This window comes from Ranitomeya variabilis, chromosome 3, assembly GCF_051348905.1.
Source record: "Ranitomeya variabilis isolate aRanVar5 chromosome 3, aRanVar5.hap1, whole genome shotgun sequence".
NCBI lineage: Eukaryota > Metazoa > Chordata > Amphibia > Anura > Dendrobatidae > Ranitomeya > Ranitomeya variabilis.
Window position 1 is genome coordinate 489,666,400 of NC_135234.1, and position 26,998 is coordinate 489,693,397.

The 26,998-nt window shown below is 43.0% G+C and overlaps 1 protein-coding gene across 1 annotated transcript in view; it reads left to right on the top strand.

Annotated features, from left to right (window-relative positions):
- LOC143817720 (uncharacterized) overlaps positions 1–26,998 on the top strand; it is an 800,811-nt gene that overhangs the window by 195,713 nt on the left and 578,100 nt on the right. The gene's annotated exons all lie outside the window — the stretch shown is intronic.

Consider the following 26,998-nt stretch of genomic DNA (forward strand, 5'->3'; position numbering starts at 1 on the left):
TTTTCTGGCTTTGGGGTTGCTTTATGAAGAACCTAATTTAGAGATTTTGGCTGAGAAAGCCTTGATAGCTCTTTCCCAAGGGCAAGATGAAGCTGAGATATACTGCCAGAAATTTCGTAAATGGTCGGTGCTTACTAAATGGAATGAGTGCGCTCTAGCAGCTAATTTCAGAGAAGGTCTCTCTGATGCCGTGAAGGATGTCATGGTGGGGTTCCCTGTGCCTACAGGTCTGAATGATGCCATGAAATTGGCTATCCAGATTGATCGGCGTTTACGGGAGCGCAAATCTGTGCACCATATGGCGGTATCTTCTGAGCAAAAATCTGTGCACCATATGGCGGTATCTTTTGAGCAAAAACCTGTGCACCATATGGCGGTATCTTCTGAGCAAAAACCTGTGCACCATATGGCGGTATCTTCTGAGCAAAGACCTGTGCATCATTTGGCGGTGACCTCTGAAAAGGCACCAGAGCATATGCAATGCGATAGTGTATTGTCTAGAGGCGAACGACAGAATTACAGGCGCAAAAATGGGTTGTGCTTCTATTGTGGAGATCCAGCTCATGTTATATCAGCATGCTCTAAACGCATAAAGAAGGTTGATAAAAAGGTTGATAAATCTTTTTCTATGGGTACCTTGCAGTCTAAATTTCTTTTGTCCGTGACATTGATTTGTACTTTATCATCTGTTACTGTGGATGCTTATGTGGATTCTGGCGCCGCTCTGAGTCTCATGGATTGGTCCTTTGCCAAGCGTTGTTGGTTTGATTTAGAGCCTCTGGAGGTTTCTATTCCCTTAAAGGGTATTGATTCTACACCTTTGGCTAGCAATAAACCACAATATTGGACACAAGTGACTATGCATCTTTCCCCAGACCATCAGGAGATTATTCGTTTCCTTGTGTTATATAATCTACATGACGTATTAGTACTTGGATTACCATGGTTACAAATTCATAATCCAGTCTTGGACTGGAGATCAATGTCTGTGCTGAGTTGGGGATGTCGGGGGATTCATGGGGATGCACCTTTGGTTCCCATTTCTTCATCTACTCCCTCTGAGATCCCAGCATTTCTGTCAGATTTTTATGATGTCTTTCAGGAGCCTAAAACTGATTCTCTTCCCCCTCACAGAGAGTGTGACTGCGCTATTGAGTTGATTCCCGGTAGTAAATTTCCTAAGGGTCGCTTGTTTAATTTGTCTGTACCTGAACATACTGCTATGCGGGAGTATATCAGAGAATCTTTGGAAAAGGGTCATATTCGCCCCTCTTTGTCTCCATTGGGGGCAGGGTTTTTTTTTGTGGGTAAAAAGGATGGTTCATTGAGATCTTGTATCGACTATCGACTTCTGAATAAGATTACTGTTAAATACCAGTACCCGTTACCTTTACTGACTGATCTTTTTGCCCGCATAAAGGGGGCGAAGTGGTTCACTAAGATCGATCTACGTGGTGCGTATAATTTGGTGCGGATTAAGCAGGGGGATGAGTGGAAGACCGCATTTAATACGCCTGAAGGCCATTTTGAGTATTTGGTAATGCCTTTCGGTCTCGCGAATGCCCCTTCCGTTTTTCAGTCCTTTATGCACGATATTTTCCGTGAATATCTGGATAAATTTATGATTGTGTATTTGGATGATATTTTGATTTTTTCGGAGGACTGGGAATCTCATGTTCAACAGGTCAGGAGAGTTTTTCAGGTTTTACGAGCTAATTCTCTATTTGTGAAGGGCTCAAAGTGTATTTTTGGGGTTCAGAGAATTTCCTTTCTGGGATATATTTTTTCCCCTTCATCTATGGAGATGGACCCTGTTAAGGTTCAGGCTATTTGTGATTGGATACAACCTACTTCTCTAAAGAGTCTTCAGAAATTCTTGGGATTTGCTAATTTCTATCGCCGATTCATAGCGGGTTTTTCTGCCGTTGCTAAACCTTTGACTGATTTGACCAAGAAGGGTGCTGATGTTGCTAATTGGTCCTCTGCGGCTGTGGAGGCCTTTCGGGAGCTTAAGCGCCGCTTTTCTTCTGCTCCTGTGTTGCGCCAGCCTGATGTTTCGCTCCCGTTCCAGGTTGAAGTAGATGCTTCCGAGATCGGAGCAGGTGCAGTTTTGTCGCAGAAAGGTCCTGACTGCTCAGTGATGAGACCATGTGCGTTTTTCTCTCGAAAGTTTTCGCCCGCTGAGCGAAATTATGATGTTGGAAATCGGGAGCTCTTGGCCATGAAGTGGGCATTTGAGGAGTGGCGTCATTGGCTTGAGGGTGCTAGACACCAGGTGGTGGTCTTGACTGACCACAAAAATCTAATTTATCTTGAGTCAGCCAGGCGTCTGAATCCTAGACAGGCGCGCTGGTCGTTGTTTTTCTCTCGATTTAACTTTGTGGTCTCATATCTGCCTGGGTCTAAGAATGTGAGGGCGGATGCCCTCTCTAGGAGTTTTGAGCCTGACTCGCCTGGTGATTCCGAACCTACGGGCATCCTGAAGGATGGGGTGATATTGTCAGCTGTCTCCCCAGACCTGCGGCGCTCTTTGCAGGAGTTTCAGGTGGATAAGCCTGATCGCTGTCCGCCTGGTAGACTGTTTGTCCCTGATGACTGGACCAGTAGAGTTATTTCGGAGGTTCACTCTTCCGCGTTGGCAGGTCATCCTGGAATTTTTGGCACCAGGGATCTGGTGTCTAGGTCCTTCTGGTGGCCTTCCTTGTCTCGAGATGTACGTATTTTTGTGCAGTCTTGTGATGTTTGTGCTCGGGCTAAGCCCTGCTGTTCCCGGGCCAGCGGGTTGTTGTTGCCCTTGCCTATTCCTAAGAGGCCTTGGACGCACATCTCTATGGACTTTATTTCTGACCTTCCTGTTTCTCGTAGGATGTCCGTCATCTGGGTGGTGTGTGACCGTTTTTCCAAGATGGTTCACTTGGTACCTTTGCCCAAATTGCCCTCCTCCTCTGAGCTGGTCCCTCTATTTTTTCAGAATGTTGTGCGTTTGCATGGTATTCCTGAGAATATAGTGTCTGACAGGGGTACTCAGTTTGTGTCTAGATTTTGGCGGGCGTTCTGTGCCAGGATGGGCATCGACTTGTCGTTTTCGTCTGCATTCCATCCTCAGACTAATGGCCAGACTGAGCGTACTAATCAGACCTTGGAGACTTACTTGAGGTGTTTTGTGTCCGCTGATCAGGATGATTGGCTTGATTTTTTGCCATTGGCAGAGTTTGCCCTTAACAATCGGGCCAGTTCTGCCACTTTGGTTTCTCCATTTTTTTGTAATTCAGGGTTTCACCCTCGCTTTTCGTCCGGTCAATTGGAGTCTTCGGATTGTCCTGGAGTAGATGCTGTGGTTGATAGAATGCATCAGATTTGGGGACAGGTTGTGGATAATCTGAAGTTGTCCCAGGAGAAGACTCAACAGTTCACTAATCGTCATCGGCGTGTCGGTCCTCGTCTTTGTGTTGGGGACCTGGTTTGGTTGTCTTCTCGATTTGTTCCTATGAAGGTCTCGTCTCCTAAGTTTAAGCCTCGGTTTATCTGCCCTTATAGGATTCTGGAGGTTCTCAATCCTGTGTCCTTTCGTTTGGACCTCCCAGCATCTTTTACTATTCATAATGTTTTTCATCGGTCATTATTGCGGAGGTATGAGGTGCCGGTTGTTCCGTCTGCTGATCCTCCTGCTCCTGTGCTGGTTGAGGGTGAGTTGGAGTATGTGGTGGAAAAGATCTTGGACTCCCGTGTTTCCAGACGGAAACTTCAGTATCTGGTTAAGTGGAAAGGCTATGGCCAGGAGGATAATTCTTGGGTGACAGCATCTGATGTTCATGCTCCTGATTTGGTTCGTGCATTCCATAGTGCTCATTCAGATCGCCCTGGTGGTTCTGGTGAGGGTTCGGTGCCCCCTCCTTAAGGGGGGGGTACTGTTGTGAATTCTGTTTGTGGGCTCCCCCGGTGGTGTTTTATGGTATTGCCACTTATTTGCCTTCTTCTATCCTTGATCACCTGTTGACACCCATTAGGGGAGTTTCCTATTTAAGCCTGCTTGGCTGCTGGTCTGATGCCGGCCAACAATGTATCAGTAGCTTTCTGTTGCATTCTCCTGCCTCAAGTTCCAGTTCAGCTAAGTTGAATTTTGTTCCTAGTTAATGCTATTTTTTGTCCAGCTATCTGCAATGTGACTCTCTGTAGCTGGAAGCTCTCGTGGACTGAAATTGCCACTCCAGTGGCATGAGTTGTCACTGGAGTTTTAAAGTAATTTCAGGATGGTGTTTTTGAGTAGTGTTTTGAAGTTGACCGTGAAGTAACTCTTTCCTGTACTTCTGCTATCTAGTAAGCGGACCTCACTGTGCTAAATCTGCTGTTCATCCTACGTATGTCTTTTCCTCTTGACTCACCGTCAATATTTGTGGGGGCCTGCTATCTCCTTTTGGGGTTCATCTCTGGAGGTAAGGCAGGCCTGTATATTCCTCTGATAGGGGTAGTTAGATCTCCGGCTGGTGCGTGGTGTCTAGGGCATCGTAGGAAACACTCCCCGGCTACTTCCAGTGTTGTGTCAGGTTCAGGTCACGGTCACTTTAGTTTCCATCACCCGAGAGCTAGTCCGTTTGTTATTTTTGATTTCCCTGCCATTGGGAAAATCATAACAGTTGTCATTTTGGGATATTTTCTGTCATATAGGCCCTTACAAGTCACTTCAAATGTAATGTGGTCCTTTAAAACATTGGTTTTGTAAATTTTGTTGGAAAAATTAGAAATTGCTGGTAAAATTTAAATTCCTCTAACTTCCTAACAAAAAAAAATTTGAAAAAAATGATGCTGATGCAAAGTAGACATGTGGTAAATGTTATTTATTAACTATTTTGTGTGGTATAGCCATCTGGTTTAAAGACATACAAATTAAAAGTATGAAAACTGTGAAATTCTCATCAAAGTTCTGATATTTTCACAAATAAACACAAAAAATATCCACCTAAATTTAACACTAACATATAGTGCAAGCTGCCACGAACAAACAATCTCAGATTCAATGCGATATGATGAAGCTTTTCAGCGTTATTACTTCATAAAGTGACACTAGTCAGCATTGTAAGATTTGGGCTGGTCAGGAAGGTGAAAATAGGTTCAGGGTGAAGGGATTAAAAGCAATCCTTTATTACAAATAGTTATCCAATTACCGACATAGCTGCTGTATTTTCTGTTTATGTATTTCTGTTTTTTGTTTCCTCTTCTTCTTTCAAGAGCCATAAGTTTTTTTTATTTTTCATTCGACCTAGCCATATGACATCTTGTTTTATTAGGACGAGTTTCAATTTGAATGACACCATTCGTTTTACCATGTGATGTACTGTGAAGAGGAAAAAAAAACAAATGAGGTGAAATTGGTAAATAGCGCAACTCCACAATTGTTTTTTGGGTCTTTTATTTACAACATTCATTATACGGTAAAAATTTACCAGCAATAAAATTGTTCTGCTCAGTATCATTATTGAAACACCAAAGATTAATAGCTTCTTTAAGTAAAATTATGTAATGAAATTTTTAAAAAACGAAGTCAAAATTACTTGTATTGCCAGTTTCCAATGCCCATAGCATTGTATTTTTTCTGTTAATGGGGCTGTGTAGGTTCTTATATTTTGCCAAGTTTTATTTAATAACAATTTGGGAATTATAGAATGTTTTGATTGCCTCTTATTGCATATTGTACCACCAAAAAATGTAATTTTGCCTTTTAGATTTTTTTTTCTCAATATGCCATTTATAGACCAGGCTAAATAATTATGTATTTTCTTACATCAGACTTTTATGGATGTAGGTATGTGTATTTTTATTTATTTATCATTTTTTTATTTTTAATGGAGGAAAAAGTGAGTGATTTGCATTTCTGTATTTTGTTTCAGATATTTAAAAGCATTTTTTTTTCACTTTTCACTGTATGCAACAGTATTGATGTATATAGCAAAAATAATGGTCTTCTATGAATACACATAAGTCAGACTTTGGCATTCAAAGAATTATCAACAGGCATGAAGGTCTTTAGGCTATATGCACACGTTGCGGATTTTGATGCGGATCCACAGCATTTTTGGATGTGCGGAATTGCATCAAATCAGTGTAGTGCACAATCAATGTTAATCAATGGGAAATTGAGAATTGTTGTGCACATGCTGCAGAAAAAAAAGCGCAGATTTGCAGCAATTTACTTTCCGCAGCATGTCAATTCTTTTGCGGATCTGCAGTGTTTCTGCACCCATTGACTTCCACTGTGTCAGGCAAATCCGCAGCAAAATCGCAGGTTTAAAAAGATCTTCGGATTTGCTGTGGAGTTGCCTGTGAGAAATGCTGCAGATCGAGAGGAGGAAGAGTGTGTGGGTGGAGTCTATGTGTGTGGCCGTGTGTGTGCGGGGCTGTATATGTGTGTGTGCGGGGATGTGTGTAGGCAGGCACCATACGATGGGAATGCTAGTCCCATCGATCTATGTCTGCTACAGTGACAGCTAGCCAGATGATGGGACAGTAGTAGTCCCATCGTCTGGCTACTGTGTTCAAGTGTAAAAAAAACCCCATAAACACACATATAGACATACGGTACATATAACATGCACTATATGTTCACCAATCACCTAGTCCCCGAAGCACTCGATCACCTATAAAAAAGTATAAATAATAAACCAACAGTATACTGCCTGATCTGATGTAATGCATTTAATAACAAGTGACCCACGATGATCTCCCATGAAAAGCTGTCACATCGGCAGATGCGACTGCTCTCCATGGACTCCGGTGATACAATGACAGGAGGTAATCCTCCGCACTGTATCCTTCCGCCGCTGTGAGTGCAGAGTTAATGCTGTCACTTGCAGCAAGCTGCATAGGAAAATTCTCATGCAGCAGTGCCGTAAAGTGAGAGCCCATTGAACCCTCAGTGATAACACTTTAGGAGCTATTGTCTCCTGTCAGTGTGTCATTGGAGGCCTATAGAGCAGTCACGCCTCCTCATGTGACAGCTTTATAGAGGAGATTGTAATGAGACAGTCATTATTAAATGGACTGCGTAAGACCAGGGAGTATTTGTGTTAGTTTATTATTTTTCTTTTCTTGCAGGAGATCGAGGGCATCTCATGGATTGGCAGAACAATAAAGATGGCAAAACTGTGTAGTGCTTTATTTAATTAAAATACTTTATTCTGGCTGTGTCTTTATTTATCTTTTTCGCAGCAATAGGATTAGTAATGGATAGGTGTCTTGTTGACGCTTCTCCATTACTAAGTTGGGCTTGATGTCACCTTACAATTAAAAGGTGGCATCAACTTCCAACTATTATCCCATATGCCACCTCTACAGGGCAGTGGGAAGAGAGAGGCTAAGTGCCAGAATTGGTACATCTTAGAGATGCGCCATTTCTGTGGTGGCTGTGAGCTAGTGTTTGTAGCCAAGGGTCCAATATCCATGGCCCCTTCCTAGGCTATTAATATCAGCCTCCAGCTGTCTGCATAGCCTTTTCTGGCTATTAATTATGGAGGGACCCCACGTCATTTTTTGGGGGGGTCCTCCTATTTTAATAGCCAGTATGTTAGTTGTCGAATTCCTGCCACTGCACAGGGGTAATCTCGAACCATGTCTGCTGCGGTCTCCCAATCTACATCAGCCGCAGTGGAGCCTGATCATCGGACGTCAGTCCCAGCGGCTTGCTCAGTCTGATACTGTGAAAAAGGGTTAATGCTGCCTTTCCAGGCTCTGCTTTTGTAGCCAGGCACTGGTCAGCGGTGAGCAGGCTTTTCTGGGACTAAGTCCTGCTTTGCACACACTGAGCATGCCTACGGGAGGACCTCTCATTGGAGTTTGGGGTTCACATGCTCAGGCCCTGTAGCAGTGCCTATTGGTTCTCCAGGAAGGTCCTGAAGAGCTGCAACTATAAAACGTTCGCATGGCCACACGGCCATGCTCTAGTATCAAATGTGTATGGCTTAGGCCAGTGGATACTATACCACTCTTTATACATGTGGTGTGAGACTAGCGCTGGGACTGTACACTGAGGCAGTCAGTTAGTGTCAGTGGGGGCAATTAGCCGTTGGTTTGCTTGCAAGCACAACCCTAGTTAGGGCTATAGTTTTTGTGTACAGCGCGACTCTGTGCGGCAACAGAGATCACTTTCAGTTCACACGAGGTGAAGCTTAACCCACGTGTGAGCTCAGAGTTTATCCGCCATTACTTTGCAGCAGATATCTCTGCACTGAGGACCCCGGGCTGTGAACGCACCTTGTTGCTTCCTACCTATAGCATTCCGCTAGCCCTAACACAGAAAAGGCTAAATATACAGCTGCGGGCTGAGATTCATAGCCTGGGAAAATCCATGGGTATTAACCCCTTCCCAGGCTATAAACATTGGCCCCCCAGTCAATGACTTTACCTCTCTGGTGCAGAAAATTGCACGGGAGACCAAGCCATTTTTTTTTTTTTTTTTTTAATTAAACAGATTGTGCTTTTGAGGCTGGGGTCACATTTGTGAGAAACTCACACGAGTCTCGCACCTCAATACCCGGCACTGAGGCTGGCATTCGGAACGGGAGTGTGCGGCTGCATGTATTTCTATGCAGCTGAACGCTCCGGTCCCGAGTGCGGCGGCAGTGTCAGGTATTGAGGTGTGAGACTCTTGCGACTTTCTCGCAAGTGTGACCCCTGCCTAATGCAGATTTTGTGTCTTTATGTACCATTTTATTATGTTTATTACTAAACATCGGGCTTGGTATTATCTATCTATCGATATATCGATCTTTAGATATATCTATCCATCTATTTATAGATATATCTATCTATATTTCTATCCCTTTATAGATAGATATATCAATAGATAGATAGATAATAGATAGATAGATATGAGATAGATGATAGATAGATCGATAGATAGATAGATAGATAGATAGATCGATAGATAGATAGATAGATAGATAGATAGATAGATAGAAAGATAGATAGATAGATAGATAGATGGATGGATCGATCCATCTATCTATATATCTAGCTGTGTGTGTAAACATTATTGTTGAATGGAGTATGTAAATGAAGAGTTTGGAAAAGAAATTACATCACAATTCTTTTTTTTGGTAAATAATAGATCTTTATTTAGCTTGCAAAAACGCATGAAAATACGCATCAAAAACACACCAAACGAGTGCGTATTTTTACCTGCGTTTTCTGCGAAGAGTTGCAGAATCTGTGCCACAAATTCCACAGGCAAATCTGCAATGTGTGCATGTACCCGTAAAACTCATTGGTGAGTCACGAGGATGCTGGTGGGTGCATAAAACAACATTTAGAAGAGATTGAGAGCAACACTATACAGGTTAACAGCGAGGGGCAGAGCTCTACTATGCAAGTGGCTGTTAAAGGCTGATGATGTTGAAATATTAATGCTATCTTCTGGTAGCAAATATGCTCAGACAGAGAGTGAGGGAGCCAGCATATGATATAAACCCCATTTAGTGGACCCTAGAGCGAGTTATTTTCTCATCCATGGCATAATTGCAAAATAAGTAAAAAAATAGTTTTGGAATGTAGCGATTAGTGAGAGAACTTTGATATATCTCCTCGCCTATGTCTTGATATTCACAATGGAATTAGCTATTTGAGTATACATAGTTTATTGAAAAGTTCTTAGTCCAACACTAACAATATCGTCAAAGTTCCAACTTGATATTTTTGTGGGATATCTGACAGACTGTCAACAGTTTATATGGGAATATTAGAAAAAAATATTGAACCATTAAAGGAAACCTGTCACCTTGGAAAATGATATTTACCTGCAGATGTGGGATTAAACTGATGTAAAAAGCGCTAAAATGCTGCCTGTTGGCCTTACTAAAAAATACAGTTTCCAGGAGAGAATTAACTTATTTCCTCCCAGGAGTCACCAACTTTACAGAAACCACATACACCACTTACTATGCTCTGAGTGGCAGCTGTAAGTGCTCCCCGGCACTTTGACTGACAGCGAGCAGTGCAGCTCATCTGCGCATATCGAGATATCAAAGTGCCAGGGCATGCTTATGGCTGCCACATTCTATATAGTGGGTGGTGCGGTAAGCAGTGACTGTAATCACTGTGTGCGTGTCCCTATGACTAAAGAATGGCGGCTCCTCGGAGAAATAAGTTACTTCTCTTCTGGTAGCAGCACTTTAAGGCAATCACACAGCATTGTAGCAGTATTTACCTGCAGATTAACCCAATATCTGCAGGTAAATAGCATTTTTTCAAGGTGACAGGTTCCTTTTAAGGTTATAAGTTGTCTGTCTACACTCACAATATTGACATGAGCTCATTAGTAACTGTCAACTATAAAATAATGAAAACAAAATCACAATAATCTGTACAAACTTTACCAGATTCAAACAAAACACAGACACATTACATTTTTTTTTTTCAAATGGTGGAAAAAGGTGTCCCATTGTTGTGGAACTGCTGATAATAATAGCACTGACGCATTTCAGAATTGGATTCATTTCCTCCTCAGGTCTTCCTTAGTTGGACATGAAGAAGAAATTATTTCAGTCGCTTTGGCAGAGCGTCTCTTAACAACATTTCTAAAATGTATAATATTGGGTCTACAAGATTTGTTATGCCAGCATTTGCTGAGATAGATCAAGCCATGGTGTACTTCACTTGGAAATCTTAACTATTGATGTTTTTTGTTTTCACAACCAAAAGAGATGTGCATTCTGTAAAATGCTACTCTCCAATTGATCTTTTACTGGATTTCACTCTGTGGCTCAATCTGAATTTTTTTTTCAATCTTTTTAGTCCACTATAATCAGTTATAGTTTGTCTTTTTTGCATTTGTAGGTGGGCCAACTTATCCCCCTTTGGTGAGCAAAGATTTTTATTTCTAAGACTAGTATGATAATGATTATGTGCAGAAAATGAAAGCACGTCTTAGCAAAAGAAGAAAGCTGCGCTAGAAAAAAGCCTAAGTTGTTTATTTCAGTGAAAAAGTAAAATATAATATACTGCAATTAATGTGACCCTAGAAGAGCCAGTTGCCAGTTGTCCTTTAATAGTTAATTACATAAAAACAGTAATGACACATGTCTGAAGCTAAAAGAAGAAGACAAATAATACTATAGACTATCACTAAGGGAGGAATTACTAAATTGATTAGAAACAAACAAGCTGAACTTTGAGATTTTCAGAGATTACTTATATGAGTTTATTGCAATTTTCCTTTGAACTGGTTTCACAATGTAATTGGAGAAAAGTTTTCATTTCTAATAAGACACTACAGAACAATGCAATTTAAAAGAGAATAACCTAACCCTCAGTACAATATTCTTTTTATAAAGTAGAATGAGAACATATTAACCCACAGGCAGCATTTGTTATCTTCTGTATAGATTTCAGAGGTTTTGCTTTGTCCAGACAGACAGGTTTTGTTAAGATCCACTAGCTAAAAAAAAGTTATTGTTGATATTCATGTCTAATAAATACATCGCTGACAGTAAAAGAAAATTAAACATAACAGTTGTGCAGGTAAATATGGTATGCTCCTATGTGTAAGCATCCATTTTAGGCTGGAGCGAAGATTTATGTAATGTTTTTCGTTTTTATGAGGTCTAGAATATAGGGTCTTGTTTATCAAAACTAACAATAGAAAAACTATCTTTTTGTCTATTGCAACCTTTCAGAACTCATCTTTCTTAATCTTCTCTGGTAAAGTAAAAGCTGGTTACAATAGGAAACAAAGACAGGTTTATTTTGAAAAATCTGCCAAAATGTGACAAATTAAGTGGGTGAAATATGTATTGGACACATCACCAATTTTCTAAGTAAATATATTTATAAAGGTGCCATTGACATGAAATTGTCAACAGACATTGGTAAAAACCCATTCAATCCACACAGATAAATAAATCAAACCATAGATGTCCATACATTAAATTACATGTAATAATGAGAAATGACAATGACAAATGTATTGAACATGCTTACTGAAATTTATTTAATACTTCAAACAAAAGCCTTTGTTGGAGATGACAGCATCAAGACGCATCCTGTGTGAAGAAACTAGTCACGCGCATTGCTCAGAAGTACCCATCAAATTCAGAAGGCTCCGTGTGCTTGTTCTATGAACTATAAGTTTTAGTTTTCTACTGGATTCAGGTCAGGTTATTGGCTGAGCCATTCTAACAGCTTTATTTTTTTCTCTGAATCCAATTAAGAATTTTTGTGGCCGTGTGTTTGGGATCATGGTCTTGCTGAAATATCCACAATTGTTTCACCTTCACCATCCTGGTGGATGGCAGCAGATTTTTGTAAAAACTGTCATTTGTCCATTATCCTTCCTTCAATTATATGAAGTCTGTCAGTGCCGTTTGCAGACAAATTCCCACAGCATGATGTTCCCACCTGCAAACTTCATTGTTTGTATGATGTTTTTGGGGTGGTATGAAATCCCGTTTAGCCTCCAAATATGGTGTGTAATATGGCATTCAAAGAGTTCAATTTTAGTATCACTGACCATACTATATTCTCCCAGTATTTCACAGGCTTGTCTAAATGTTTTTGAGGAACCTGTTGTTAGGACTGGCGGAACGCGCCAAATAATATTGAGAGAGGATATGAGGTGCATTCGCAGTCCAGGGTCCACCATGCAGAAAGGACACCTGCTGCTCGGTAATGGCAGACTAGATGGCGGTATAATGTGAATATATACATGGGTTAGCTTCACCCGGTATGAAGAAAGCGAACCCTTTTGCATCACAGGGCCGCAATACCACACAGAGAGCGCAAGTAAAGGGTCATAGAACTCTGTACCAACACACGGAGTTCCTCTAGACCTATGCTTGACACCATTACTATAGTGTCAGGGGTAGAACTGAACTAAAAATAACACAACACAAGTAAATCAGTTAACACTAGCGTATGGCCGAGCGGCCATGCAAACCTTTTATAGAAATAGCGCTCCAGGACCTTCCTGGAGAACCAATAGGTGCTGCTACAGGGTCTGAGCGTGTGAACCCCGACCTCCAATGAGAGGTCCTCCCGTGGGCATGCTCAGTGTGTACAAAGCAGGACTTAGTCCCAGAAAGGCCTGCTTGCTGCTAATCAGTGCTGGCTACAAAGGCAGAGCCTGGAAAGGCAGCAGTAACCATTTGCACAGTATCAGCTTGAGCCAGACTGACGTCTCCGCTGAGCAGGTTCCAATGCGGCTGGAGGAGAATGGGAGACCGCAGTGGACATAGTTTGAGATTCCCCCCTGTGCAGTGCCGGAACTCAACACCTAACATTAACCCCCCTCCTATGGCCCCCTCCTCCTTGGGCCTCACTACGTTCAAAGGCTGCAATGAGCAGCGGAACCCAAATGTGCTCCCCAGGTTCTGTGCTCTGGGTCGTGACCCTTCCAGTTCACCAGATAATGTTTTTTGTCATGTACCACCTTGCACCCCGAGATAGAGTTCACCTCATACTCATCCGTGGACAAACCCGATGTCTCGGCAGATGACTCGGAAAACCAGAATATATAGATGGGCTTTAAGAGGGATACATGAAAAGTGTCGGTGATACCTATGTGTGGAGGAAGAGCCAAACGGTAGACCACAGGGTTAACCTGTTCCAGGACCTTGAAAAGGCCTATGTAGCGAGGCGCAAACTTAGTGGACTCAACTTGCAGCCTGATGTTATGGGCGGAGAGCCAAACTAAGTTGCCAGGAGCAAAGGACGGCGCGGGGCGCCGTTGTGCATCGGCAGAAACCCTCATTCTCTCCTTGGAGGCCCAGGTGGCATCCTGTGTGCAGTCCCAAATGTCGCGTGCCTCCACCGCCCAGTCTGCCACCCTAGAATCGGTGGATGACATGGCATGGCACAGCGACATGCGGATGCTGGCCGTAATTATGGAGGAATGGGGTCTGCCCGGTGGAGTCGGCTACAGCATTGTTCAGTTCAAAGCAAATTCCACCCATGATAGAAAAGATGCCTAGTAGCGTTGAGTGAAACGGATCGGTCATTTTCATAAATCGGCGACTTTTAGGCAAAGTCGGGTTTCATGAAACCCAAACCGATCCTAGTGTGGGATCGGCCATGCGGTACATGATCAGAGCGCCAAAGTCGCGTTTCGTATGATGCTGTTACCGCCGTTTTTCATCCAATGAAGGAGGACGCAGAGTTTGGGCAGCGTGATGACATAGGTCTCTGTCCCCACCATCTTAGACAACGGCATGGCAGTGATTGGCTTGCTGTCTGCGGCGTCACAGGGGCTATAAAGGGGCATGCACACCGACCGCCATCTTAATTCTGCCGATCTGAGCATAGGGAGAGGGTGCTGCAGCTTCATCAGAAGCAGGGACAGAGTTAGGGAGGGAATATTAACCCCCAAACCGCTTGTGCTGTAGCGATTTTTACTGTCCAACACCACCTTTTTGTCCAGGGACAGTGGAGGTCGTATTTTAGTGCATCAGCTGCATAGCTGTGTGCACGGTGCTGTGCAAACCAACTGCTTTTTTCAAAGCAAAAATCCTGTTGCTCCTTTCTGCACAGTTACCTGTCTTGTTTATTTGTCCACACTTTTTTGTTCTGAAGTCCTTTTTATTGCTGCCATACTTGTCCTGAGATCATTGTAGGGACTAGGGAGCGTGTTATTGCAGTACCTTTTTTTTTCTTTATAATAATTCCAGCCACTTTCTGCCACGTTCATAGTGTTGTGTTATACCACAGGGCCAGAGTTAGTGTTCAGTGTGTCCCCCCCAAAAAATGGAGATTAAAATTCTCACACAGTGTATATTCAGCTGTACTGCTAGTGCGTCGTATATCAGGCAGCCACTTTCTGCCACTTTCATAGTGTTGTGTTATACCACAGGGCCAGAGTTAGGGTTCAGTGTGTCCCCCCAAAAAATGGAGATTAAAATTCTCACATAGTGTATATTCAGCTGTACTGCTAGTGCGTCGTATATCAGGCAGCCACTTTCTGCCATGTTCATAGTGTTGTGTTATACCACAGGGCCAGAGTTAGGGTTCAGTGTCTCCCCCCAAAAAATGGAGATTCAAATTCTCACACAGTGTATATTCAGCTGTACTGCTAGTGCGTCGTATATCAGGCAGCCACTTTCTGCCACGTTCATAGTGTTGTGTTATACCACAGGGCCAGAGTTAGGGTTCAGTGTGTCCCCCCAAAAAATGGAGATTAAAATTCTCACATAGTGTATATTCAGCTGTACTGCTAGTGCGTCGTATATCAGGCAGCCACTTTCTGCCACGTTCATAGTGTTGTGTTATACCACAGGGCCAGAGTTAGGGTTCAGTGTCTCCCCCCAAAAAATGGAGATTAAAATTCTCACACAGTGTATATTCAGCTGTACTGCTAGTGCGTCGTATATCAGGCAGCCACTTTCTGCCACATTCATAGTGTTGTGTTATACCACAGGGCCAGAGTTAGGGTTCAGTGTCTCCCCACAAAAAATGGAGATTCAAATTCTCACACAGTGTATATTCAGCTGTACTGCTAGTGCGTCATATATCAGGCAGCCACTTTCTGCCACGTTCATAGTGTTGTGTTACACCACAGGGCCAGAGTTGGGGTTCTGTGTCTCCCCCCCAAAAGCAAGTCATCTTTCAGGCAAGCTACGTGTCAGCAGGGGAAGGTGGGGCAAAAGAATGTGAAATCCATGATTAGTTAATTTAAATGAAGGTTAGCTAATCAACATTTTTGGTAGCCAGACGTGTCCTTTTTTTGGTCAGTATTGAACCAGCAGCACTGAACACTCTTTCTGAAAGCACACTGACAGCAGGGCAATCGAGGTCCTGTAATCCATATTCTGGCAATTCAGGCCAGGTGTCTACTTTAGATGCCCAGTAATCAAAGGGGAATGACCTGTGAGGGAGAACATCGATAAGGGCGGAAAAGTAGTTTGTAACCATACTGGACAAATGCTGTCTCCTGTCACTTTGAATCGATGCAGCTGTCCCTGTCATGTCAGCGGTCATTGCGAGATCAATCCACAACCTTGTCATAAAACCCCTCTGTCCAACGCCACATTGGATTTCTGCACCTCTAGCACCTCTGCCATGTTGCCCCCTGCAGCTCGTGTGAGAACCATCACCGTCGCTGTGTGCTGGGAATACCTGAACCAAACGGTCTACAAGAGTTGCTTGTTTGGTAGCCAATATTTGACCTAGGTTCTCATGTGGCATGATATTTTGCAGTTTTCCTCTATATCTTGTATCCAGGAGGCAGGCCAACCGGTTGTCGACATCAGTCATCATTTTTACAATGCGGGGGTCCCTTTTTAGGATACGCAAGGCATACTCAGCCATGTGGGCCAATGTTCCAGGTGTCAATTAACTGTTTCTGCTGGGTTGAGGACCACTTTCTTGCAAATCAACATCACAAGTGTCCCGCAATAAACCTGTACCAGACCTTGCAATGCCACCAGTTTCTATTGCCACCTGAGAATCCTCTTCCTCCCATACATATTTATCCCCATCATCCTCCGCCTCATCCTCTTCGTCCGCCAATTCGTCCTGGACAGTTCCCTGAGCAGACAATGGCTGACTGTCATCAAGGCTTCCCTCCTCCTCGGCTGCAGACGCCTGCTCCTTAATGTGCGTCAAACTTTGCATCAGCAGACTCATAAGTGGGATGTTAATGCTTATGATGGCATCGACCACTGCACACCAGACAACTCGATGTCTGCCATCCAAGTGCCTGCCCGTGTATCCTCCCACAAATTAATTACAGCACGCCTCTGTTCGCACAGCCTCTGAATCATGTGCAATGTGGAGTTCCACCTTGATGCAACGTCGATTATTAGGCGGTGCTGGGGAAGATTCAGCGATCGCTGATGGTTCAGCATACGACTGGAGTGTATGGGCATCCGGCGGATGTGCGAGCAAAGTCTTCGCACCTTCAGGAGCAGGGCTGGTAACTTTGGACAATTTTTGAGGAAGCCCTGCACCACCAGGTTAAAGGTGTGACCCAGGCAAGGTATGTGTTTCAGTTCTGAAAGGGCTATGGCAGCCATAAAATTCCTTCCGTTATCACTGAATACCTTGCCTGCCTCAAGATGTACTCTGCCCAGCCATGACTGAGTTTGTTGCTGCAAGTACTCCACCAGTACTTCCGCGGTGTGTCTGTTGTCGCCCAAACACTTCATTTGAAACACAGCCTGCTGACGCTTACCACTAGCTGTTTGATAATGGGACTGTCATGTCGGACGCTGTTCAGACCAGGTCGTTCGACAGACAGCGGTAATTCCGCTTTTGACCACTATTTGCTCATTGGCGTCGGCTAGATGTTATCTAGCTGTTCCGGGGTTAATTTACCTTATCCTCGGATTGGAAGCTGGGCCATGCTCATTGCCTTTAAATAGTTCTCCTGATCATTGGGTGTCGCCGATTATAGCTTCTGTCTTGTGCGTTGTTATCTCGGTGTGGAGTGGTGAGCTGGTTGTTAAAGATTCGTTGATGGTGGTGTATTTTCCTTTGTCTTATTTACTCCTTCCTATATTTGTATTTATTTTGCCCTGCACATTTATAGTGTATTCCTGAGTGACTGCGGCGTGGTATATGTTTTCCTTTATCCTTGTCTGTGCTAACTGTGGGTATTGGTGTATTACCTCTTCACTGGGTTGAAACAGGAGACAGGGTGAGGTTCGAGGCCTGGACATGCACACCATCAGTGTAAACTCCAGGTAGAGGGTCAGTCAGGATTTCCCTAGTCTGAGGGAAATTGCAGGGGCCCGGGTTATTAGCTCTCGCCCACCTAGTCTCCCCGTGACATTATAATCGGCCCAACAAAAAAAAAAAAGGGGGTTCCTTTTTGTTGTGTTTTGTCATGGATCCCATGACTTCCATAACCCGCCAGTTGGAGTCGCTGTCCCTACAAGTCACTGAGTTGAGGGGGGCAGTACAGCAGCAGGAACTAGCAGTATCTATTGTGCAAGCTGGAGCGACAGGAAGAGTTGCTGAGCCTAAATTTCCTTTGCCTGAAAAATTTGCTGGGGAACGCAGTAAATTTGTTTCTTTTCGTGAAGCTTGCAAACTATATTTCCATATGCGCCCAATCTAATCGGGTAATGAGGCTCAGCGTGTGGGCCTGGTGTTGTCATTGCTAAGCGGGGATCCCCAAGCATGCGCATTTTCTTTGCCATCTGATTCTGCTGCATTTGACTCTGTGGAGAGTTTTTTTCCTCTCTTGGAAAAATCTACGATGAACCTGACAGAATGGCTCTAGCAGAATCTAAGATACGCACTATTCGCCAGGGGTAGCGAGTTGCTGAGGATTACTGTTCTGAATTTCGTTGCTGGGCGATCGATACACAATGGAATGATCCCCATTGCAGAGTCAGTTTATACATGGGATTTCTGGAAGGGTTAAAAAAGCCCTTCTGATGTACGAGACTCCTGCTTCTCTAGATTCCGCTATGAGTCTGGTTGTCCACATTGATCGCCGTTTGCATCAGGGGGAGCATGAGACACCGCCTATGGGAGAGGGTTTAGGTTCACGTGAGGTTGCTGCAGGTCAACCCACGAAGCCTATGCAAATCGCAGGGGTGTCACATGTGAAGAGTCGAGTCCCTGAGCTCAGGAAGCAGGAAGCCTGTTTTTACTGTGGTAAAACTGGTCATTTTATTAACATCTGTCTTATGCTGTCCTGGCTGGCCACCCAGGGGTTAGAGGTACCTTGGAGTTGGTGTCATGTCGGTTTTGGTGGCCCAAGATCCAACAGGACGTGGTCTCGTACATGTCAGCTTGTACCACGTGCGCTAGGGCTAAGACGCCCCGCTCCCGTCCTGTTGGCACTCTACTTCCTCTTGAGGTACCCAGTAAGCCATGGACAGAAATCTCCATGGATTTCATCACTGATTTGCACTCATCAGCTGGGAACACGGTCATCTTGGTGATTGTTGATCGGTTTTCTAAAATGTCGCACTTTGTGTCTTTGCCTTCGTTGCCTAACGCTAAGACTCTGGCTCAGGTATTTGTGCAGGAGGTGGTCAGACTTCAAGGGGTTCCGTCTGACATCGTGTCTGATAGGGGGTCTCAGTTTGTGTCAAAGTTTTGGAAAGCATTTTGCTCACGGCTGGGGATCAAGTTGTCACATTCTTCGGTGTTTCATCCTCAGTCAAATGGTCAGACTAAGCGTATGAACCAAAATTTGGAACAGTACCTACGCTGCTTTGTCTCTGATAACCAGGAGGAGTGGTCTACCTTTCTTCCTTTGGCTGAGTTTGCCATCAATAATCACCGCCAGGAGTCGTCTGGGGAGTCTCCTTTTTTTATGTTTACGGGCTACATCCTCAATTTTGTACTTTGAGTCAGAGAGGCTCTTCCGGCGTTCCGGAGGAGGACCAGTTAGGAGCACAATTGTCATCAGTCTGGAGGAGAGTTAAACAGAGCCTGTTGAGTGTGGGTGCTAGGTACAAACGTGTGGCTGACAGTAGGCGTGTGCCAGGTCCGGACCTGAGTGTGGATGACTGGGTGTGGTTATTCACAAAAAACATAAGACTCAAAATACCGTCCCTTAAATTGGGTCCATGGTTTATTGGTCCATTTAGGGTCACCGCCGTCATTAACCCAGTAGCGTACCGATTGGAGCTCCCTACGGTGTATAAGATACACATGTTCCACAGGTCTCTACTAAAGAAGGTGGTGGATTCTGTGGACGCGGCGCCTATGCCACCTCCAGTCTTGGTAGATGGTAATTTGGAGTTTGAAGTCTCCAAGGTGGTTGACTCTCGTGTAGTGCGCCGCACTTTACAGTACTTGGTACACTGGCGTGGTTATGGGCCTGAGGAGAGGTCCTGGGTACCAGCCTCGGACATTCATGCGGATCAGCTGGTCAGGTTTTTTCATCGTCGCCATCCAGACAAGCCGGGTCCTATAAGCCGTGAGGGCCCTGGGGTCCCTCGTAGAAGGCGGGGTACTGTCATGTCAGACGCTGTTCAGACCAGGTCGTTCTACAGACAGCGGTAATTCCGCTTTTGACCACTATTTGCTCATTGGCGTCGTCTAGATGTTATCTAGCTGTTCCGGGGTTAATTTACCTTATCCTCGGATTGGAAGCTGGGCCATGCTCATTGCCTTTAAATAGTTCTCCTGATTAAGGTTGAGCGAAACGGGTCGGCAATTTTCAGAAGTCGCCGACTTTTGGCAAAGTCGGGTTTCATGAAACCCGACCCGACCCCTGTGTGGGTTCGGCCATGAAGTCGGCGATCTTCTGAATCTGGAATCGGAATTCCGATACCGATTCCCGATATGTTTAAGATATCGGGAATTGGTATCGGAATTCAGATTTAAGTGTAAAATAAAGAATTAAAATAAAAAATATCGCTATACTTACACTCTGACGGACCCTGGTACTAACTGGGAACCTTCCTTCCTTAGAATCAGCCTTCCAGGACCTTGCGGTGACGTCGCGGTGACGTCGCGGCTTGTGATTTGTCGCCCGGCCGCCCATGTGACCGCTCACGCGACCAATCACAAGCCGCAACGTCACCGTGACGTCACCGAAGGTCCTGGAAGGGCTGATTCTTAGGAAGGAAGGCTGCCGGAACAAAGCCGAGGGTGAGTATATTCCTATTAGGTATATACTCACCCTCGGACACGCCCTGCTTCTTTCCGGCAGCCTTCCTTCCTAAGAATCAGCCCTTCCATGACCTTCGGTGACGTCACGGTGACGTCACGGCTTGTGATTGGTCGCGCGAGCGGTCACATGGGCGGCCGCGCGACCAATCACAAGCCGCGACGTCACTGCGACGTCACCGCAAGGTCCTGGAAGGCTGATTCTAAGGAAGGAAGGTTCCCGCTTAGTACCAGGGCGCATCAGAGGGTAAGTATGGCGATATTTTTTATTTTAATTCTTTATTTTACACTTAAATATGGATCCCAGGGCCTGAAGGAGAGTTTCCGCTCCTTCAGACCCTGGGAACCATTGGAAACCCAATGCACAGCATTGGGTTTCGAGTTTCGGCCGACCCCGACCCCGCCTTTTTTATAGGATCGGCCGATTTCACTCGACCCGACTTTTGAAAAAGTCGCGTTTCGTGAAACCCGACCCGATCCTATAAATGTAAAGGTCGCTCAACCCTACTCAAGACATCAGCCAGGAAGTTAAAGCTTGGGCGGAAATGAGTCTTCCAAATGGACAGTGACCCAAAGCATACTGCCAAAATGGTAACAAAGTGGCTTAAGGATAACAAAATCAATGTTTTGGAGTGGCCATCACAAAGCCCTGATCTCAATCCAATTGAAAATGTATGAGCAAAACTGAAAAGGCAGGTGCTAGCAAGGTGACCTACAAAGCTGGATCAGTTACACCAGTTTGCCAGGAGAAATGGGCCCAAATTCCGACCAACTATTGTGAGAAGCTTGTGGAAGGATATCCCAAATGTTTGCTCCAAGTCATTCAGTTTAAGGGCAATGGTGCCAAATACTAATAAAATGTATGTAAATTTTGACTTTGCAGAAAGTAATAAAAATGCCTTAAAACACTCTCTCTCTCTAATAATTTTGGTAATCCTAATTGACTTAAAACGGGAAAGGTTTATTCTGATTTCATCAGATATTGCGATAAACATGCATATGTTTCTTTTTATACAGTGTTTGTAAACTTCTGGTTTTAACTGTATGTCATATATACACCTGATAAAGACTCATAAGAGTTGAAATAATCTGTTTTTAGTTTTTTATTTAGTCTGTTATTTAGTTTTTAATTTATTTAGATTTTTTTTAACGTTTTTAACTTGTAATTGCAGTCAATAAACCTACATTAAATTATATCCAATCGCATTGGGATTCCTCCTTAAACAGAAGCACCATCAGAGACTCACCTACTTTTTCTTCATCAGCACTTTTGTAACTGGTCTCACTCAATAAAGAGATTTATTTGCACAGGATAATGTGGATATTGGTTTTATTTTGAGATATAACTGCACACGTTCAATTTTATATCCATTATATTTCACTTCATGCCCCACTAATTGAAATGGGGGCATTTATATTATAGTTTATTTATTCCTTTTTAAGTATGTGTTACGGTACATGTACATTTTTCTTGTTCTTTTCACTGAAAAATATTTACTTTTCCTTTCTTCTTTTAACTGATTTTATATTAACACACCTTTTTTCCTGTCAATACATTTCACATTTCTGTTTCCATACATTATTGCTTTCTTTTCAATCATTCAATCTCACCTACACCCTTTTAATTTTCATTTTGATTCTTATTTTGTTATTTTCACCATTATTATTCTCATCTTTATCATTTTTATTATTATTTTCAACATTTAATATTTAATCTATCCACATTATCACCTATGTTTTCTTATTAATATTCTTGTTTTTCCTCTCATCTGAATTACATCCCCAATTATTTCTCCTTACTAATGCTTTTCATTTAGGGGTGCAGTAAGGATTTTGTGATTTCTTTATTATATGTTACATCATGCCCTGCTGTTCACATTCTGTCCCCCTGATCTGATATGGCATCTTGTCAGTTCTTCTAGCCTCTTTTTACTCAGACTATCCCCACCTCCCATTTCCATTTTTTTTACTTGCACCCGGTCAGGATCTCTTCCATGACAATGTGCATGCGCTGGGTCCAGATTGCTCTCTGACTTAAGTTCTAGATCAGGTGACCGCTATGCGTTCCATTGCGGTACACTTAGCAAAATTCTGGAAGTCCCCTTTCATATACGGGGTGGAGACCCAGCATCATGCTCCAACCTGAGTCTTTTGGAGAAATTTGGCACCGCACTGCAAAATGCAAATAAATTAATATATTTTATACAATGTGATTTTCTGGATTTTATTTTCATATTCTATCTCTCAATGTTAAAATTAACCTACCCTTAAAATTATAGAGTGTTCATGACTTTGTCAGTGGGCAAACTTACAAAATCATCAAGGGATCAAATACATTTTTCCCCACTGTAGTGTCCTCTTTTGCTATTAACAGAGCCTTATCAATATTTCACAGCATCCTCTCTTTTTAGATATAAAATAAAATGACTGCTGATGGAATATAGGAAAGTTTATTTTGTAATCTAGGAGGCTAATGGACTTGTCTTCTGGTGAGATGCTACTCATCATTTTATTTAGTCATTTTATTTTAGACCTAACAGGAGAGGACTCTACATAAAAAAGAGAGGAATGAGTTTAAAGACTATCAAGAGAATATACTTTGTAAGGGAGGGTGCTATTCATAACAAAAAATGATTTTATGGAATAATGGAGTGACACTGTGCATAAGCACAGAGGATACTATGTAAAAATGAATAATGCTAAACCTGATAAGAGGAAACTATGCAATTAAGGACTGCAATTTACATAAGAAGAGGTAATAAGAGAATACACTGTATACTAAGGGATGGCACTATTCATAATAAGGCTATATTTGAACATCCATGGGAAGTGTTAAAATACTGCTGAACTTTTCCTAGGACATCGTAAAGACCCATTGATTATATCATATTCTGATCTTCAAACTAGGATCAGAATATGTCATGGTCTGAGTCTCATGGATAACATATTTCAAATCAATTAATTTCAATTTCATAGATATGTAAATAGATCTATGAAATTTGATAGTTCCTTGTGATGTCCTATAAAAGCAATCTGGCAGCATACAGACATTTTACATGAATGAGCGTAGGTAGCCTAAGAGAGGTTCCTTTAGAAACAACAGTATTACCCCCATTACCTCTTAGCAGGTAATACAGTATCAATATAGAGTAAATATTTACATCTAGTCACTTACCGTTGACGTTTCATCTGATAAAAGAGTTGTTTTCTGTTGTTTCTTCTCCATCTGGTTACATCTTCATGTTGGCATAATCTTACCAATATGCCTTGTCTTTGACACACTGTAAATAACAATTTCACATATATTATATATATTAATTTGTCTCCTGAATGAAAAATCTCCGCTACTGCACCCATGAATACAAGCAACAAACAACAAATGGCAAAAAAAGCATTTAGAGCATTTAGAATTCTAGTGGTTTTACTCACTTGGGTGCGACGGGAGGAAAACAGGAGGCTAGTTAATTTAAAAGTTCATGTAGGTTTATTAGTAGTGTTGAGCGATACCTTCCGATATTTGAAAGTATCGGTATTGGATTGTATCGGCCGATATCCGAAAAATATCGGATATCGCCGATACCAATACCCGATACCAATACAAGTCAATGGGACACAAATATCGGAAGTGATCCTGGATGGTTACCAGGGTCTGAAGGAGAGGAAACTCTCCTTCAGGCCCTGGGATCCATATTCATGTGTAAAATAAAGAATAAAAATAAAAAATAGGGATATACTCACCCTCTGGCGGGCCCTGGTGGTAACTGCTGCAACCGGCAGCCTCCGTTCCTAAGAATGAGCAAGTGAAGGACCTTCGATGACATGGCGTCTTGTGATTGGTCGCGTGACCGCTCATGTGACCGCTCACGCGACCAATCACAAGACCGCAGGTCCTTCACTCGCTCATTCTTAGGAACGGAGGCTGCCGGTTGCAGCGGTTACCACCAGGGCGCGTCAGAGGGTGAGTATATCCCTATTTTTTATTTTTATTCTTTATTTTACACATGAATATGCATTCCGATCCCGAGTCCCGATATCGCAAAAATATCGGAACTCGGTATCGGAATTCCGATACTGCAAATATTGGCCGATACCCGATACTTGCGGTATCGGAATGCTCAACACTATTTATTACTTCATAAACACAGAAGCCAAACATAAAACAGCCTTTAGATCAGGCAAAGAAAATACACATGTCCATAGCAGGGCTCTGCTCCGCCAAGCCTGTGGGCTCAAAGACTGGAGTAATGTCCAGTATTCAGGCTCGGTCTGAAGCCAAACACACATAGGAGGCCTTTTCCCTCCCAATATAGAGGTGATGTATGTGGGTAGCAAGACCTTCCCTTCTCTCACAGCTACCCGTAATCCAGTCCCAGGTGCACCAAATGAACCTCTTAGTGCTTTCATGCACTAGAGAAGATACTCTGGGTTACATCACAGTGACAAGCCATCTCTGTGACACATACCTCCCATCAACTGTGTGACCACTAGCCACACTACAGAATATTAAAGCAAGAGGCTAGTAATGAGTAGTGATGGGCAAACCCCTAGATATTCAGGTCCGGCTGGTTTGGCTGTGGGCACACAGTGGCTACACCTGAGGAAGACACCCTGTGTCGATATGCATAGGTTTTCATACCTAGGGTAGATTGCAACTCGAGTGCATAGGGACTATTATCATGTGTGGTCTAAGTATTGTTTGTAGCTGCTTTCTGGCTCTCTGACTTGCCATTCTGTTAGCCATTAATCAACTTACAGTATATCTTCTCCACCTTTGCACCTTTGTAGATATATATATATATATATATATATATATATATATATATATATATATATATATACTGTATATATATACACTCACTGGCCACTTTATTAGGTACACCATGCTAGTAACGGGTTGGACCCCCTTTTGCCTTCAGAACTGCCTCAATTCTTCGTGGCATAGATTCAACAAGGTGCTGGAAGCATTCCTCAGAGATTTTGGTCCATATTGACATGATGGCATCACACAGTTGCCGCAGATTTGTCCCACCACCAGCCTGAACCGTTGATACAAGGCAGGATGGATCCATGCTTTCATGTTGTTTACGCCAAATTCTGACCCTACCATCCGAATGTCGCAGCAGAAATCGAGACTCATCAGACCAAGCAACGTTTTTCCAATCTTCTACTGTCCAATTTCGATGAGCTTGTGCAAATTGTAGCCTCAGTTTCCTGTTCTTAGCTGAAAGGAGTGGTACCCGGTGTGGTCTTCTGCTGCTGTAGCCCATCTGCCTCAAAGTTCGACGCACTGTGCATTCAGAGATGCTCTTAGGCCTACCTTGGTTGTAACGGGTGGCGATTTGAGTCACTGTTGCCTTTCTATCAGCTCGAACCAGTCTGCCCATTCTCCTCTGACCTCTGGCATCAACAAGGCATTTCCGCCCACAGAACTGCCGCTCACTGGATTTTTTTTCTTTTTCGGACCATTCTCTGTAAACCCTAGAGATGGTTGTGCGTGAAAATCCCAGTAGATCAGCAGTTTCTGAAATACTCAGACCAGCCCTTCTGGCACCAACAACCATGCCACGTTCAAAGGCACTCAAATCACCTTTCTTCCCCATACTGATGCTCGGTTTGAACTGCAGGAGAATGTCTTGACCATGTCTACATGCCTAAATGCACTGAGTTGCCGCCATGTGATTGGCTGATTAGAAATTAAGTGTTAACAAGAAGTTGGACAGGTGTACCTAATAAAGTGGCCAGTGAGTGTATATATACACACATATATATATATATATATATATATATATATATATATATATACATTCTCTGAATGAATATGTGGCTTGGGGACCTTGTGCATTCAACACAGTATTTTTATGGGATATGAGACACATTTATGTGCCTATTTTTTCTGTGTTATTATATGTTTTCTTTTTGTCTAATGCTATATTCAGCTTCAATTGGCATTTGGGGTGTATTATTCAGTACTATTGGTAACTTGTGCTGTATTTAAATTATATCTCTTCATGAAGCCCTGTCTGTAGCAGTACTGTACTTCTTTGTCCATGTATACATGTCTAGTTCCTTATTAATATATGTGCACTAAAGTCCATCTTTTGGTCTATCAACAACCATATCATAGGTTGTTTTTGTGTGTGGTTTGGTAGGCCAGAATTGGCTCTCTTTTTAACTGTTTTCAATTTTGTTTGACTTTTCCCATATGTTGTCCATTATTTTAAAATAATAAAAATATTTTTGTTCATATATGTAAAGATATTCTTTTGTTGTTTGTCACGCTTTCATCTGCCTCTGATCGGTGATAAGATTATTACTGGTGGTCAGAAAGCTGCAGTTCCCATGCTGGCAGATGACAGCATGAGCCAGCAGTTGTGATTGGTGGTAAAAAGTTGACCTCTGGTCATAGGGATCGGTTTATGAGAGAGTACTACTACCATCAGCCTAA